This window comes from Perognathus longimembris, chromosome 6 (genome assembly GCF_023159225.1).
Source record: "Perognathus longimembris pacificus isolate PPM17 chromosome 6, ASM2315922v1, whole genome shotgun sequence".
Classification (NCBI taxonomy): Eukaryota; Metazoa; Chordata; class Mammalia; order Rodentia; family Heteromyidae; genus Perognathus; species Perognathus longimembris.
In genome coordinates this window covers 34,280,341-34,295,137 of record NC_063166.1, presented here as the reverse complement: position 1 = coordinate 34,295,137, position 14,797 = coordinate 34,280,341, and the positions used below count along the sequence as shown (strand labels likewise).

Genomic DNA, 14,797 nt, shown 5'->3' with positions numbered 1-14,797 from the left:
AACATTCCCATATTGTCATTGCTTTGGGGCGAGAGGGGTCCACATTAATTACTGAGAAGTATTTTAGAATTTCCAACTATTAAAATATGAATTTATTTCTCCTTTTATTTCTGTTTTACACATTTTGATGTTCTGTCATTAGTTGGACGTATATTTTTAATACCTTTGTTGATTGTGTGTGTTTGTATGTGTTGGAACCTGGGGCTTGAACTTAGGGCTCTGAGTGCTCTACCACTTAAGCCACTCTCCTAAACCTCAAATCCAGCTTTTTTTGCTGGTTAATTAGAGATAGAGTTTCTTGAACTTTTATACCTGGACCGGCTTTCTTCAAACAACAATTCATAGATCTCAACCTCCTGAGTAGCTAGGATTATAGTGTGAGCTACCAGTGCCCGACTATAGTCACTACGAAATAGAATTGGTCTTTGAAGTCTACTTTTTTTGCATTAATATATCTGTTTCAATGTATATCTTTATCCAGCCTGTTAATTTTAAGTTTGTTTGTCTTTATTTAAAGTGCTTTGAAAACTAGAATGTACGTGGTTCTTTTTTTAAAAAAATCCCATCTGACAATTCTTGCCTTTTGATGGGAATTTTTATTTTCATTTTTGCCAGTCCTGGAATTTGCTAAGGCCTGAGCACTGTCCCTGAGCTTCTTTTTGCTCACGGCTAGCACTCTACCACTTGAGCCACAGTGCCACTTACAGCTTTTTCTCTTCATGTAGTGATAAGGAATTGAACCCAGGGCTTCATGCATCCTAGGCAACGATTCTACACATTCCCAGCCCTTTGATTGGAATTTTTACCACTTAAATTTAAAACACTTTTGCCTTCCTGTTCTTTCCTTGTGCTACAACTGAGTGATATGACCAGCCCACCATTTATATTTACTAATAATACTATACTGGGTTCTATCATTTTGTGATTATAAGGGAAAGGATTTTATTCGCTTTTGTTTTATTTTAGTGTGTGTGTGTGCGTGCTTGTGTGATGTGTGTGAATCAAACATTTTAATTCTGTTGGGTGCCAATGGCTCATGCCCTTAATCCTAGCTACTCTGGAGGCCTGAGATCTGAGAATTGGGCTTTGAAGCTACCTGGTGCAGGAAAGTGTGTGAGATTTATCTCCAATAAACTACTCAGAAAAAAACAGAAGTAGCCCTGTGGCTCAAGTGGTAGAACACTAGCCTTGAGCAACAGAAACTCAGGAACAGGCCCTTGAGTTCAAGCCCCAGGACTGGCCACACACACAAAAAAAGTTTTAATCCATTGTAATTCTTTTGTTTTCTAGGTATATGCTTTTTGTTGTTTTTGTTGTTGCTTGCAGTTAATCTAGGGGTTGTACTATGTTCTTAAGTTTTATTTTTATGTAGTGTAGTAAATGTAACAGTAGTGAATCTATACAGACAAAATGGAATTTTTTCCAATAATTAAATGCCTTCTCTTTAGTATTGCTATAGGTGGTACATTTACATGTTTTGTAAATCTATCTAGTGTAGGTTTTGGTTTAAGCTGGCATCTTTTCTAGAAACCAAGCTAAGAAGTTCTTTATTATTCAAAATTAAGTAATTATTATTTCTGGTTTTGTTCATTTCCTCCTGCAGATTTGGATTTGCTATCTAGGGTAATTTACATTTGAACTACAGACCTTTTTTTCCCTTTAGTGTCTCATTCTTGCTAGGGTGGCACTGTACTACTTGAACCTTGTCTCTAGTTTTCTTTTGCTTTGTTTTTCAGTTGGAGGACTTTTTGTCCCACGTTGGCCTTCATGATTCTCTTATATATTCCTTCTCTGTAGTTGGGATTACTGTTGTGCACTGCATGTCCTGCACTTAGGACCGTGTTTAATACTTCATGTTGCACATAGTTGCCGGTGACAAAAGTTGAATTGGGAATGCTTTTATTTTACCTTCATAGTTAAGTGATAGTTTTACTGCATGCTAGAATTCTTTTTTTTTTGGCCAGTCCTGGGTCTTGGACTCAGGGCCTGAGCACTGTCCCTGGCTTCTTTTTGCTCATTCTGCCACTTGAGCCACAGCGCCACTTCTGGCCATTTTGTATATATGTGGTGCTGGGGAATTCAACCCAGGGCTTCATGTATAGGAGGCAAGCACTCTTGCCACTAGGCTATATTCCCAGCCCCTGCATGCTAGAATTCTTAAGGCCATTTGAATAGATGGTCCACACATTAGTGTTACCATGTCCATTGTTTCTAGTGAGAAGTTGCTCTTTGTTCTCTTTCCCTGTCTGTAACATGCCATTTTTCTCTGATTAGTTTCAGGATGCACTTTCTTGGGAGTAGTTGTGTTTCTTTTAAGGTTACTGAGCTTTTCGGGAGATTCCCCTCCCCTCCCCTCCCCTCCCCTCCCCTCCCCTCCCCTCCCCTCCCCTCCCCTCCCCTCCAATTCCTCCCCCCCCCCCCCCCCCCCCCGTTACATTGTCAAGCATTTTTCTTTTCCTTTCCCTGAGATTGTACTATTAAGTATTGAGTATTGTACTGCTTTTTGCAGTGCAAGTCAATGGGGTTTTTTTTGGTTGTTTTCGTTTTTGGTTCATATTGCGGTTTGAACTTGGGGCTTCTCTCTTACTGGGTAGGTGCTCTAAGTTTGAATTATCCCTCCAGTTCTTTGCTCTGGTTATATAGTGAATTAGGGCCTGTTGCCTTAGTTGGGATGACAGGTACATGCCACCGTGCCCTTTTTTGTTGAAATGCCAAGCTTGTAAAAGTTTTTGCTAGGCTGGTTTAGAACTACAATTCTCCCAGTCTCTATCTCCTGAATAGCTGGTATTAACAGGTATGAGCTACTGGTGCCCAGCCATTACACACTGGTCTTGGGGCTTCAACTCGGGTCTCAGGTGCTGTCCCTGAGCTTCTTTTGTGAGGTTAGTGCATTACCACTTGAGCCACAGCTCCCCTCCTGGCTTTTTTGGTGGTTTAGTAGAGATAACAGTTTCTGGTCTGGTTTCAAACTTCTCAGCATCCTGAGTAGGTTGGATTACAGGTGTGAGTCATCAGTGCCAGCATCTTTCTCTTTTTAATCTTTCTATTCTTCACATTATTCTGTTTTTAAGTTCATTGTGCATGGTAGCAGGAAACATCCATTTCCTTTTTAAGTAGTGTAGTTGTTTATTTTACTAAATGTTTTGTTCAGATACAGAATTTTCATTCTATGACTTCTCTGTGGAGATTGTGATACTGGTTCACTCATTGATAAAATAGTTTCAACACCTAGCATGTTTTAAATATTTATTTTTGCTTAGAAATCTCATTATGTCCAATATCTTTGCCCAGTTGGAGTTGTTTTATTGACTGTCATTTGTTTATTTATTGATCATGTTTTCCTGTCTTTTTGTTGTTGTCTAATTGAAAATTGAACATAGGTTTCAATGACTTGAAACTTGTATGTTCTAATGAGTATTACTGAATTTTGTTATGACAGGTTTTGAGCTAAACTACAATTGTTTTCTCATGACTTGAAGCTGGTTGTATGTTTTCCAGCTCCACACTTCCGTGGATGTGAAGACTCATCAGCCGTGGATGTGAAGACTCATCAGTGTTTTCAGCCAAAAAGCTATAATATAAACCCTTTTTGCCTTTTTTTCTGTTGTAGTTTTCATTCTTTCTCAGGCTTTTGAATCTCTCTCTCTCTCTCTCCCTCCCTCTCTCTCCCTCTCCCTCTCCCTCTCCCCCTCTCTCCCTCCCTCTCCCTCTCCCTCTCTCCCCCCCTCATGCACACGCGTGCACACACACAAACACAAGCCTACCTATTTAAATTCAGTCATCTTGCCATTGAGAGCGTGAACCTTTTCCTTTGGAAATATTAGAGTACATTTTATCTGTTTCATAAGTAACTCTTCTTGTGAGTCCATTGCTTTTAGGGTTATTTTGTTTACTTTTTGTGATGGAGAATTGTGTGAAGTTCAGCTACCCTCTTTTTCTGTTCATTTTTAAGTGAAGCCAGTCTATGTACTCTCCCCCAAGAAGGATGGGTCTGGAGAGGTGTCTGAAGGCACAGCTCCAGAGCTCCCTCTTGTGTCCCTTCAGTAAGCATTTTTGAAAATGTGTCTTGGGCTGAAACTATCCTCCCATTCTTCCCTTTCCATCCTACTTCCCAGTTATTTGTCCCTCCCTACTTCATCGTCTGAAGCTGTTTTCCTTAGTGGATCGCTGTGTTTTATAGCAGGTGTGTCTGTCATCTCCCCACCCCTCCCATCAATCCTGTTGGGTGCTGTGGTCCTTTGGTCGTATGCCACTGGCTTCCTTTGCGTTCTCCTTAAACATACCCAATAAACCTGAATTGTTAGCTTTTGCCTGTTTATTCCCATAGCACAAGTGGCTTTGTAGTTGGATTAAGAAGCTTTCTTTGGGCTGTTATCTAAAGATACTTGGTTTTGTTAAGGAGTCAAGGGAAATTAAAGCTGCTTCCGGTTTCCTCAAACCTTCACATTCTCTTCCCTTTGGAGTTAAGGTTTTGTCCTGCTTTGAAAACTAGAATATGGTTGTTCTCTCCCCTACCCTCCCATACAACCAAGATTGGACAGTAGTCAGGTTTCCTGACTCACCAGTTCCCTAGTCACCTTTCACTTGAGAGATAGCTTAGGACCAAGCCAGCTGTGTGGGTCTCAGGGCTGCCTTCTTGAAGGCCCTCCACTTTGTGTCCTATCTTTAGGTTGTAGGGATCAGCATGTGACCTTGGCATGTTATCGGCCTTGAGACTTTGTTTAGCTTCTGTTTTTGGTTTTTGTCCTTATGTTCGTGAACATGATGTGAGTGATGCATAGTTTAAAAGTTATCCACTCTGTGTGTATACCTTTACTGTTCATCACACTGGTAAAAATGAACTTGTCTCTTGAAATTCACCTTTTCTCATTGGCTTACCTAGCTCCTGGCTCAGCATGTTTACTTTGCTATAGTAAACTTGTTTGGTTTGGAAATACCTTTGTTTTCTTGCATTTTCTAATGGTTTGCTGTCTTCTCCATAAGAATTAGTACAAAGTCCATTGTTTTGGGGATGCTTGGGCTCTGAGTCACTCAAGACTGACCTGTATAGGTAGTAAGGTGAGCAAAAGCATGACACCTGTTTATGAGACCAGGATAGCACCAACTATGCCCACATTACTCAGACGGGAAGATAGCTACATCCAGAATTCTTGGCAAGAACTTGCTTTAGTCACTCTTCTCCAGATTTGCACCTGGGGATGCTGAGACAAGAAAGTAATTACTGAATTATGATCAAGTGCAAGATTTACTGAGAGCTGAACCTGCTATTCTTTTTTTTTATTAATTAAATTTTGTTGACAAGGTGTTGTGCAAAAGGGGTACAGTTACATAATAGGGCAGTGAGTACATATCTTGTGATATCTTACACCCTCATTTTTCTTTCCCTTCCCTAGATCAGGTAGGTATATATACAATACCCAGTGTACCAAAATCATATACAGTAACCATGTGGCGTATGCCAAAGGAAATTCACCTAGAACTTTAAATGTAACATCAACAATAGAGTCCTCCTGTGTCCTCCTGGAGTTGTTTTTGCTTATCCTCGTCTTATATGATCATATGTACATAGCTGTTGTGCTATTGTGATCCACTGATAGGTCTATTCTAGACCTTTTTATGTTTAGTAGTTGTTTGGTTTTAGATACATAATGTAATGTCGCTGACCCAAACCTGTGGAAATACCATTTGACAAGAAGTTTTTTTGTTTCGTAGACCTGATCTCTACTGACCCCTCCCCCCCAACAGTCATATATCAAGGAGACCATTCCCCTTTGTTCTCTTGTGTTATAGGCTTCCCTCGCTCAACATTATTGTTCAAGTTCTGACCATTTCCCTGCGAATACCAATGTTTTATCATTTCTAATTGCTATGTAGTACCACATTTTTTGGATCCATTCATCTGTAGAGGGGCATCTGGGTTGTTTCCATATTTTGGCTATTGTCTATTGTGAATTGTGTAGCGATAAACATGGATGTGCAGATGTCTTTTTGATATCCTGAGATCTATTGTTCAGGATAGATGCCTAGGAGTGGTATGGCTGGGTCATAGGGTAGGTCTATGCTGAGCTTTTTGAGGAACCTCCATACTGTTCCCCAAAGTGGTTGTACTAATTTGCACTCCCACCAACAGTGGAGAAAGGTTCCTCTTTCCCTGCATCCCCTCCAGCATTTGTTGTTGCCTGAGTTCAGAGTATAGGCCTTTCTAACTGGAGTGAGGTGTGAACCTGCTATTCTTGACGCTAGGGGGAGATACTTGTCACTGTCTTTCAGAGCTGGAGGTCATGGCTCAATGGTGCTGAAGTAGAACTGTTTCTTGCCAGTGGGTGGAGAGCGAGAGCCCATCCCCCTGAATTCAGTACCCTATCCCATTTCCCTATTGGAAAGACTGCATAGTGTTGAGTTTGCTTTCACGCTTACTTAACCTACCACTGACTGTTTTAAACTCATTAGCTTCTATATTGTACCATTTCTCAAACTGTACTAGCATATCAGCTGCTATTGAAAAAAAAATTCCAATGTGTGTCTTCCCTGGTAAGTTCTTTATCCTGTGGTTATCAATAGTCACTCCTGGATCTTTGAGAAAGTGTCTTTCAGTGACAGGTTAACCTGCTAGAAAGTCAATTGTAAGGACTTTTAGAGCTCATCACTTACAACACAAAATCAGTAAATTGTGTGGCATTATTGGCCCATTTTACATGCATACCCGTCCCCCCCCCTTTTTTTGTATTTTTATCTATATACTACAGATTACATTTGTTTTGAACATGATGAAATTAAGAAGTAGAAGTTATTCATAGTAGTCTGTGGTTGATGATGACTTCAGCTAAAATAAATGTTTTGAGTAAAAATTTCAAGCTTCCCTTCCCCCCAAAGTAAACTAGAAAGTACATATTGACTACTAATTACATATATAATGTATATATCATATACTATGTGTAATATAAATATATCTCATATACATATGTGTATATGTGTGTACACACACACACATATATGTATCTATTACTGCCAATCTCAAGACACTAAAGTCATGAATATACTAGCCAGTGAGTGAATTGGCTTTTTTTATCTAAACTTAAGACTAATTTTGCCTTTTGAAAATTTTTAGAACCAAATATGATGATCATTGTTAGTCCCTAGATTTTTTTTTTCCCAGTCCTGGAGCTTGAACTCAGAGCCTGAGCACTGTCCCTGGCTTCCTTTTGCTAGCACTCTACCACTTGAGCCACATTCCCAGCCTCTCCCTGGATGTTGTAAATGATGTAAAGCTACTCTACTATAATAAGAAAAAAGTATATGCTGAAAGGAGAAAGAAATGTTACGACTTGTTTTTTTGTTTTTTTTTTTTGGCCAGTCCTGGGCCTTGGACTCAGGGCCTGAGCACTGTTCCTGGCTTCTTCCCGCTCAAGGCTAGCACTCTGCCACTTGAGCCACAGCGCTGCTTCTGGCCGTTTTCTGTATATGTGGGGAATCGAACCTAGGGCCTCGTGTATCCGAGGCAGGCACTCTTGCCACTAGGCTATATCCCCAGCCCCCGAAATGTTACGACTTGGATCAGGCAAGATATAGTCAGGGTCAGATGCCACACATTTGAATGGAGAAAAAGTGTTCAAAATTTTATTAAGTAGTGAAAGTTGGCTACTGTCAGCGGTGCTAATCAGGGTTTTCCAGAGGAACAGAACTAGTGAGATGTGTATAGACTATAAGAATTGCTTCACATAATGAAGTCTGAGATCCAGAAAGCTGGAGATCCAGAAAGTCAATAATGTGAGTCTCAGTCTGAGTCCAAAGGCCTGAGAACCAGGAGCACTAGTGCAAATAGTTGGAAGACAATGTCCCACTGGGGTAAATCATCTTTTCTTCTGCCTTTTTGTCCTTTTGAGCTTTTGATAGATGGAATAATGTTCACCCCCACTGGTGAGCTAATCTCTTCCAGGGATACCTTTACAAAAACACCCAAAAATACATTTACCAACCCAGGCAAGTTGAATTGTCAAACTAGTCATCGTGAAAGGGGTAAGTCTAGTGTCTAATATATTCAGGAGTGACAACTGCACAGCTGGTAAAGAGACACAAAGGGGGAACATAGAGGAGGCCGGCTCTGTGTGGAAATAATGCAAGACCTACTAGCGCTAATGTGAGACACTGGCCCTGCATGCTGAACTGTTGGCTGGTGCCACCTGGACTACCGCATTGCAAAGGAAAGGGTACTTCTTTGCAGTTTCCCAATAGTGTTGTCTGTTGGTAAAACATAGATTATGAGAGACAGTCAGTTCATACATCCTTGTTGCTCCCAGTGTGGTCTTTTGATCCTTGTATTCCCCTACCAAAATATGACAGTGGATCTCCACATTTATTTTTGAATAATTTTTCAGCTTACAAAAAATGTAAAAATGGTACAATTCTCAAATAATCATCTAACTTTTTTTTTTTTTTTTTTGCCAGTCCTGGGCTTGGACTCAGGGCCTGAGCACTGTCCCTGGCTTCTTTTTGCTCAAGGCTAGCACTCTGCCACTTGAGCCACAGCTCCACTTCTGGCCGTTTTCTATATATGTGGTGCTGGGGAATCGAACTCAGGGCTTCATGTATGCAAGGCAAGCACCCTTGCCGCTAGGCCATATTCCCAGCCCAATCATCTAACTTTCTGAATACCATTTGTACCTGTAGCATAGTTATCACAACGTGGATGTTTATTGGGATGAGCTCCATGCTCCAGGGACTATTCACCTGTCACCTGTTTTTTGCATTAATACACCTTTCTTTTGTTGCCATATCCAGTGTTGCATTTACTAGTTGTTTCTATTTAGCTTTTTTTTCTGTGACAGTTCCTCTTCCTTTATGTTCATGATCTTGACATTTTAGAAGAATGTTTTGCAGTTACTTTGTAGATTAGCCCAAGACCTTCACAGAAGTGTGTCCTGGATTAGTTTGCTAGAACCATCATAACAAAAGTCAAGTTTTGGAGACACTTGAAGTCCCCAGGCAGTGCAAAAAGGACTAAGGAACTGTAATCTCCCGCCTTCTCTTCCCCAGGTGTGTCTGGGGTTGGTGTTCCCTCCAGGAAGCTTATGGAAAGCTGTCCCTTTCACATGCCCTGGGCATGTATGCTCCTTGGTGTCTCTGTAAACTAGTCTACCTTTCTTTTTCTTTTGTGGCTGTACTGGAGTTGGAATTAAGGACCTCATGCTCGCTAGGAGAGCACTTGCCCTTAGTCCTTTGCTTTTAGTTTGTTCCAAGAGGGTTTTGTATAGGCAGCTTTAGATCCTGATCTTTCTACCACTGCCTCTTGAGTAGCTGGGACCACAGTTTTGTGACACCATGCCTTATTACTACTTTTTATCAATGACCCTCCAGTCTTTACATCTTGTATGATAGGGACTACAGATGTGTGCCCTTGCACATCCCACATCACTTATTTTGATTCAGGATCCTGTTATTCAGTCCAGAGCTGATCTTGAATTCACTCTTCTGCCTCAGCCTCTTAAGTGCTAGTATTATAGGCATATTACCCACACCTGGCTTTTGTCCATGCTTCTTAAAATATCAGGCATAGTATATGTGGGCCTTATTAAGTATATTTAACTTAATCTCCTAAACGACTTATATTATGGCTATGTATGTAGTGTTCCCTGTTGGCACAGAATGGATCTTGGGAATTGATAATGGGAAAAGTCCTAGTGTGTGGTATCACACAACTGGAACTGAGAAGCTGTTCTTATGTTGGGCTTTTAATCCTTGCATTTCCACTAAGAATATATTCTGAGGTTATGAGGCTTACACCTTCAACACTTGGGTGGAGGCAAGTAGAGTTCAGCCCATAACAGCCTGTAGATGCAGGTTTATGATGTTATTGCTGGTGACATTAACCTAGACCACTTGGTTAGAGTGGCATTTTGCAAATAAACATTATACATTGAATATACAGTTAATAAACTTACCATTCTTCACGTTGTTCTTAGTACATATTTTGGGATAGATAACTTTGAGACCATGTGCGTATGCTCTTTCTCCCCATATTTTGGCTCATTAAGCTTAGTGTTCTATTGGTGAATCTTACCTGCAGTAATCACTGCTGTTACCTAATGGTGATGGCCTGTTTTCCTTTTCTGTGTTTGTTTAGTTGAGGTCTTCCTGTGTATTCATTCATTCGTTTTGTTTGTTCAGTCATAAAAATTCTATGTTATAATTCAGTGTTGTACTTTGTTCATTGGGCTATTCATTGGAAGCAGTCAATCATTCATTTTTGTTGTTGTGTCCTTTGTTTTTCTTTCTGTTCCCTCACAGTGACCTTATTTTCAGCCACTACAGAAGGCTCAGGTCTCATCTTGGACTGTCCTTGGCCCAGCCCTGAATTTAACTACTTTTGCAGTGAGACATGTTCCATTTTTTTTTTTGTTATTCTGTTTTGTCTTTATAGACAGGCTAGCTCACGCTGGCCTTCTAATTATTATGTAGTTCAGGCTAACCTCAAACTGGTGATTGTCACCACACCCGGCTCTTACTCAGTTTTATTGGACAATAGTACTTACAAACTTAGTGAGCAGGGTATGCTTATAAAGTGTTACTTCTTCACAGTCCTCCATGGGATAAAGCCTTGGAAATATGTGCACACATGTATGCACAGATCTTTATGGTCTGTCTGTGTGTATACTCAGAAATTCCAGAGTTTTTATTCTTAGTTCCATTTCTAGTCTCAACACCAAGTGTTCATTCTAACATTCTTTTTTCCTCATTCATAACTTCTTTATCTAAAGAGGAACCCAAGCCCTATTGTCTCACATTTGCTCACTTCTAGTATGTACATACAAGTAGTTTCAGTGTTCCCTGGGAGAGACAGCTTCACTGTCTAGATTTAGAAAAAGATCTTTGGATCCAGTACAGTTTCTGCTCGTTAGAATAAAGCTTTATTGGAAAAGAGTCTGCCCTATGTGCTTTTATATTGTTTGTAGTAGCTGTTTGTGTAGTGATCAAGAGTCGTTGCATCAGAGACTGGCTGGTCTGCAGAACTGAAAACATTTACTATCTGGTCCTTTACAGAACATTTTTGTTGATTTCTAAACTCTTAAGAGGACAGATTTTGCATACATTTCTTCTTGTCTTTAGCCTTAGAATCCTAGTTCACTTATTCATTTGTTTCTGTTTGTGGTCCATTTTTTGCTTCAGTTGATTTTAATTATGGCACTAGCAGTAGGAACTGTGCAAAAGGTGTCATCAGAACTGTCACTCCCTCCTTTATGCTTGCTTCTCCTTCCCAGAGGAGCTGTCCACTCCATCTCCACTGTCCCCTTGTAGGTAGTCAGGGTATTGACTTTTATGAATGTCTTCATGTCCATTTCTCATCTCGTTCTTTCTTACAAGAAGAGGAATAGCATTTAGAAGGTACTCCTTTGCACTCTGGTTTTTCATTTAGTGACTCTTGGAAATAACTCCAAACCAGTTCTTTGCAATTATCCTGGCTTTTAGAAGTAACTATACTGGATTCCATTGTGTGCCTATACTGTAGTTTATTTAACTATCCTCATAGGTGGCATTTAGAATGTCTCTAGTGTTTTGCTGTTCAGTGCTGTAGTAAGTGACCTCATGTATGTGTAGTTTGATACTGTTGGAGGCCTGTTTTCAGGATACCATTTTGAAGTGGTGTTACTAGGGCAGAACAAGGTATCTGCAGGTATAATTCTGAAAGGTAGACCCAATTTACATTCACAGCAAATTGTGGGAGGCCTATTTCTTTAGTTTAGCAGAATGAAGCTTTTTTCCTAGCCTCATCATGTTTTTAACTTGGAATTTTTAAAGCAGTGATTTAGCAATGTCAACACTATTTTGCGTGTTGGGTATATTTTCTCTTCTTTGGCATTTTGCCGGGGGGGGGGTGAATTGCTTATTTTTCATTTTTCCTATTTACTATCAGATTTTGGTCACATTTTTATTTCTGAGTTCTTTGTATGGTGAGGGTATTAATCTTTGATGATATTCCTTGCACTTTTTCTTTCTTTTTTTCAGTTGTGTGGCTTGAACTTAGGTCCTGGGTGCTATGTCTGAACTCCTTTTACTCAAGGCTAGTGCTCTGCCACTTTGAGCCACAGTGCCACTTGCAGTTTTCTGGTGGTTAATTAGAGATGAGTCTCAGGGACTTTATTGCCTGGACTGGCTTCATACCATGGTCCTCAGATCTCAGTCCCCTGATTACAAGCATGAGCCACCAGCACTTTGCTTTCCTTGTACTTTTGAATTTGAGTATGTTTGTATGTTTGGGTTTTGTCTGGGTGATGCCCTGCCCTCTTGCCTGCAAATTAATGCCTGAACTATAGTCCTCTAAATGTGCCTTTGGGCATCCTCTACTCTTCTCTTTGTCAATGTACCTCTAAGTTCCTGCTGAGCAAGACTTAGTTAAGCAGTAGTTCTCCAGTGATTTCTCAGCTAGAATGAAAGAGAAACTAATACTCCCAATGCCTTCTCAGAGGTTGCTGCTTTTAAAATTTTGGTCTTCATGGTCCCTTTGATGATTCTCTGAGATAATATGACTAGTACCATTTAACTAAGTCAGGGTTTCAGATTTCATTAGTTGCTGTGTCTGTATGGAATGATTCCCCATTGGATTTAAGACTTTCTCCCCAGTTAAGACATTTTGATTTCATGAATCCATCACCAGCCAAATCTTTTGTTTTATAATCCCAGCATATAAAAAATTTACAAGTTCCAATGTTAAATGGAATAGTATCCTTGTTTATTTGGGATACAATAAAACACCACACCATAAATTATAAGTTTATTGCTTTATTGTTGTGGAGGTTAGAAGTCCAAGATCAAGCACAGATTCTTGTCTGATTCATAAGAGTCTTCTCACTGTGCCCTTTATACAGCTCCCTTGGGTCTGTAACCTGGACATTAATGATCTGATGCTTCAGAAATACCGCTCCCTTCCAATACAGTGATGATTTGTCAGGGATTAGGTTTCTATGTATGAGTTTTGGTGGGTACAGATATTCAGATCGTGGAAGCGGTCTTGACATAGGTTGAGTTGCAGATAGATACAATTCTCAGTATGTAGTGAACTAGCTAGTGGGTGCAGGGCAGCCCAGGGAAACTTGAGGGTCCTGCAGACTTATAATGGTTGGCAAACTCATAAATCCTTCAGGAGTAAAGAAGGATTTTTTTTTGAAAGCTAAATTAGCAAGACTATGATGTAGATAAAACATAGGCCACTTAAAGACATCTTGAATTATCTTGTATACATATTACTTGGTAGGAGTATTACCTTTACATTTATTTTTTACTTACTGGACTTAAACAATTTTAAGTAAGAATAGAATATTTGATTTAAAAAAGTACTTTGAAAAGAGCCTCTGCAGTGATTCTATGATGTCACCCAGCTAATCAGTGTATTTTTCGCAGTCATATGTCTCTTTTGGCGCAGTTACTAATTACCGTTAGGGGACCAAAGGAGGCTAACATTAACTGACCCTGACCGAGTGTCACCATTTAGAATTTAATAACTGTAGATCCAAACGTGTTCCATCATGGCATTTAAAAATGACTTTTTAATTGCACAAGTACCAATTACATTTCTTGTACAACAAATGACAAAATTCTAAAGAAGACAGGAGCAGCTTTTGACTCCTAGTAAGAGTTGGTTAGAAATGCATACTCTCAGTACCATGCAAACATACTGCATTGGAATTGGCATATTTCAAGATTTTTTAGGTAATTTGTAGGTGTGTGTAATTATGTGTTAGGAAAGTAGAAAGCACTGTGGATAAATGTTTGAAATTCACATAAAGAATATAATTACATGACTGTTCTATCCAAAAGATAACCTGCACATGTATAAAGGTTTCCATGTGGGTTGGGTAGCATCATTGATTCTTTCCTTGGTTACTTCCTAACTTCAGCACTGTCTAGTGATTAGTCACATCCTCCTGAAGGGATTAGGTCATTTATAGTTTTGTTTATCATGTCCAGTGTGGAAGTGAACTCCCATGGTGTTTCTTGTAAACTTGTGTCAGGATCTATCTGTATGGAAGAGTATATGTATTTCATGCTTAAGGAACTTGCCATTCTTCCTCCCAAGTAATGGTATCAGTTTGAGCTGATTTTGTTTGTGTGATCATTTTGCACATTCTTCCTTATAATATTGTTTTTTTTTTTGGCCAGTCCTGGGCCTTGGACTCAGGGCCTAAGCACTGTCCCTGGCTTCTTCCCGCTCAAGGCTAGCACTCTGCCACTTGAGCCACAGCGCCGCTTCTGGCCGTTTTTTGTATATGTGGTACTGGGGAATCGAACCTAGGGCCTCGGGTATACCGAGGCAGGCACTCTTGCCACTAGGCTATATCCCCAGTCCTATAATATTGTTTTAATTACAGAGTAAGTAAATAATTATTAATTTCTTATATCACGTTGTTCAGTTCTCCCCTTTGCTGCAATGCAAGCCTTCACAGTTTTTTTTTTTTTTTGGCTTTTAAAGAAAATTCATATTCTTCTAAAGGAAATTTAAAATCACCCTGTCACTATGTAAAGTTCTAGTGGAGTTATCATGGCAGGCAATGACTTTGAATTTCTAGAGGAATTGAGCAAAGAGTATATAATGTTCCTTTGTTGAGCCCTCTAATTCTTATCCTTTAATTTTTTTTTTTGTGCTTCTAGAATTTGGTGGAATTTCTTTTTTTTTTTTTTTTTTTGGCCAGTCCTGGGCCTTGAACTCAGAGCCCGAGCACTGTCCCTGGCTTCCTTTTGCCGAAGGCTAGCACTCTACCACTTGAGCTACAGTGCCACTTCTGGCCATTTTCTATATATGTGGTGC

At 39.8% G+C, this 14,797-nt stretch overlaps 1 protein-coding gene across 1 annotated transcript in view; it reads left to right on the top strand.

Annotated features, from left to right (window-relative positions):
• Cdyl (chromodomain Y like) overlaps positions 1-14,797 on the top strand; it is a 141,092-nt gene that overhangs the window by 26,910 nt on the left and 99,385 nt on the right. The gene's annotated exons all lie outside the window — the stretch shown is intronic.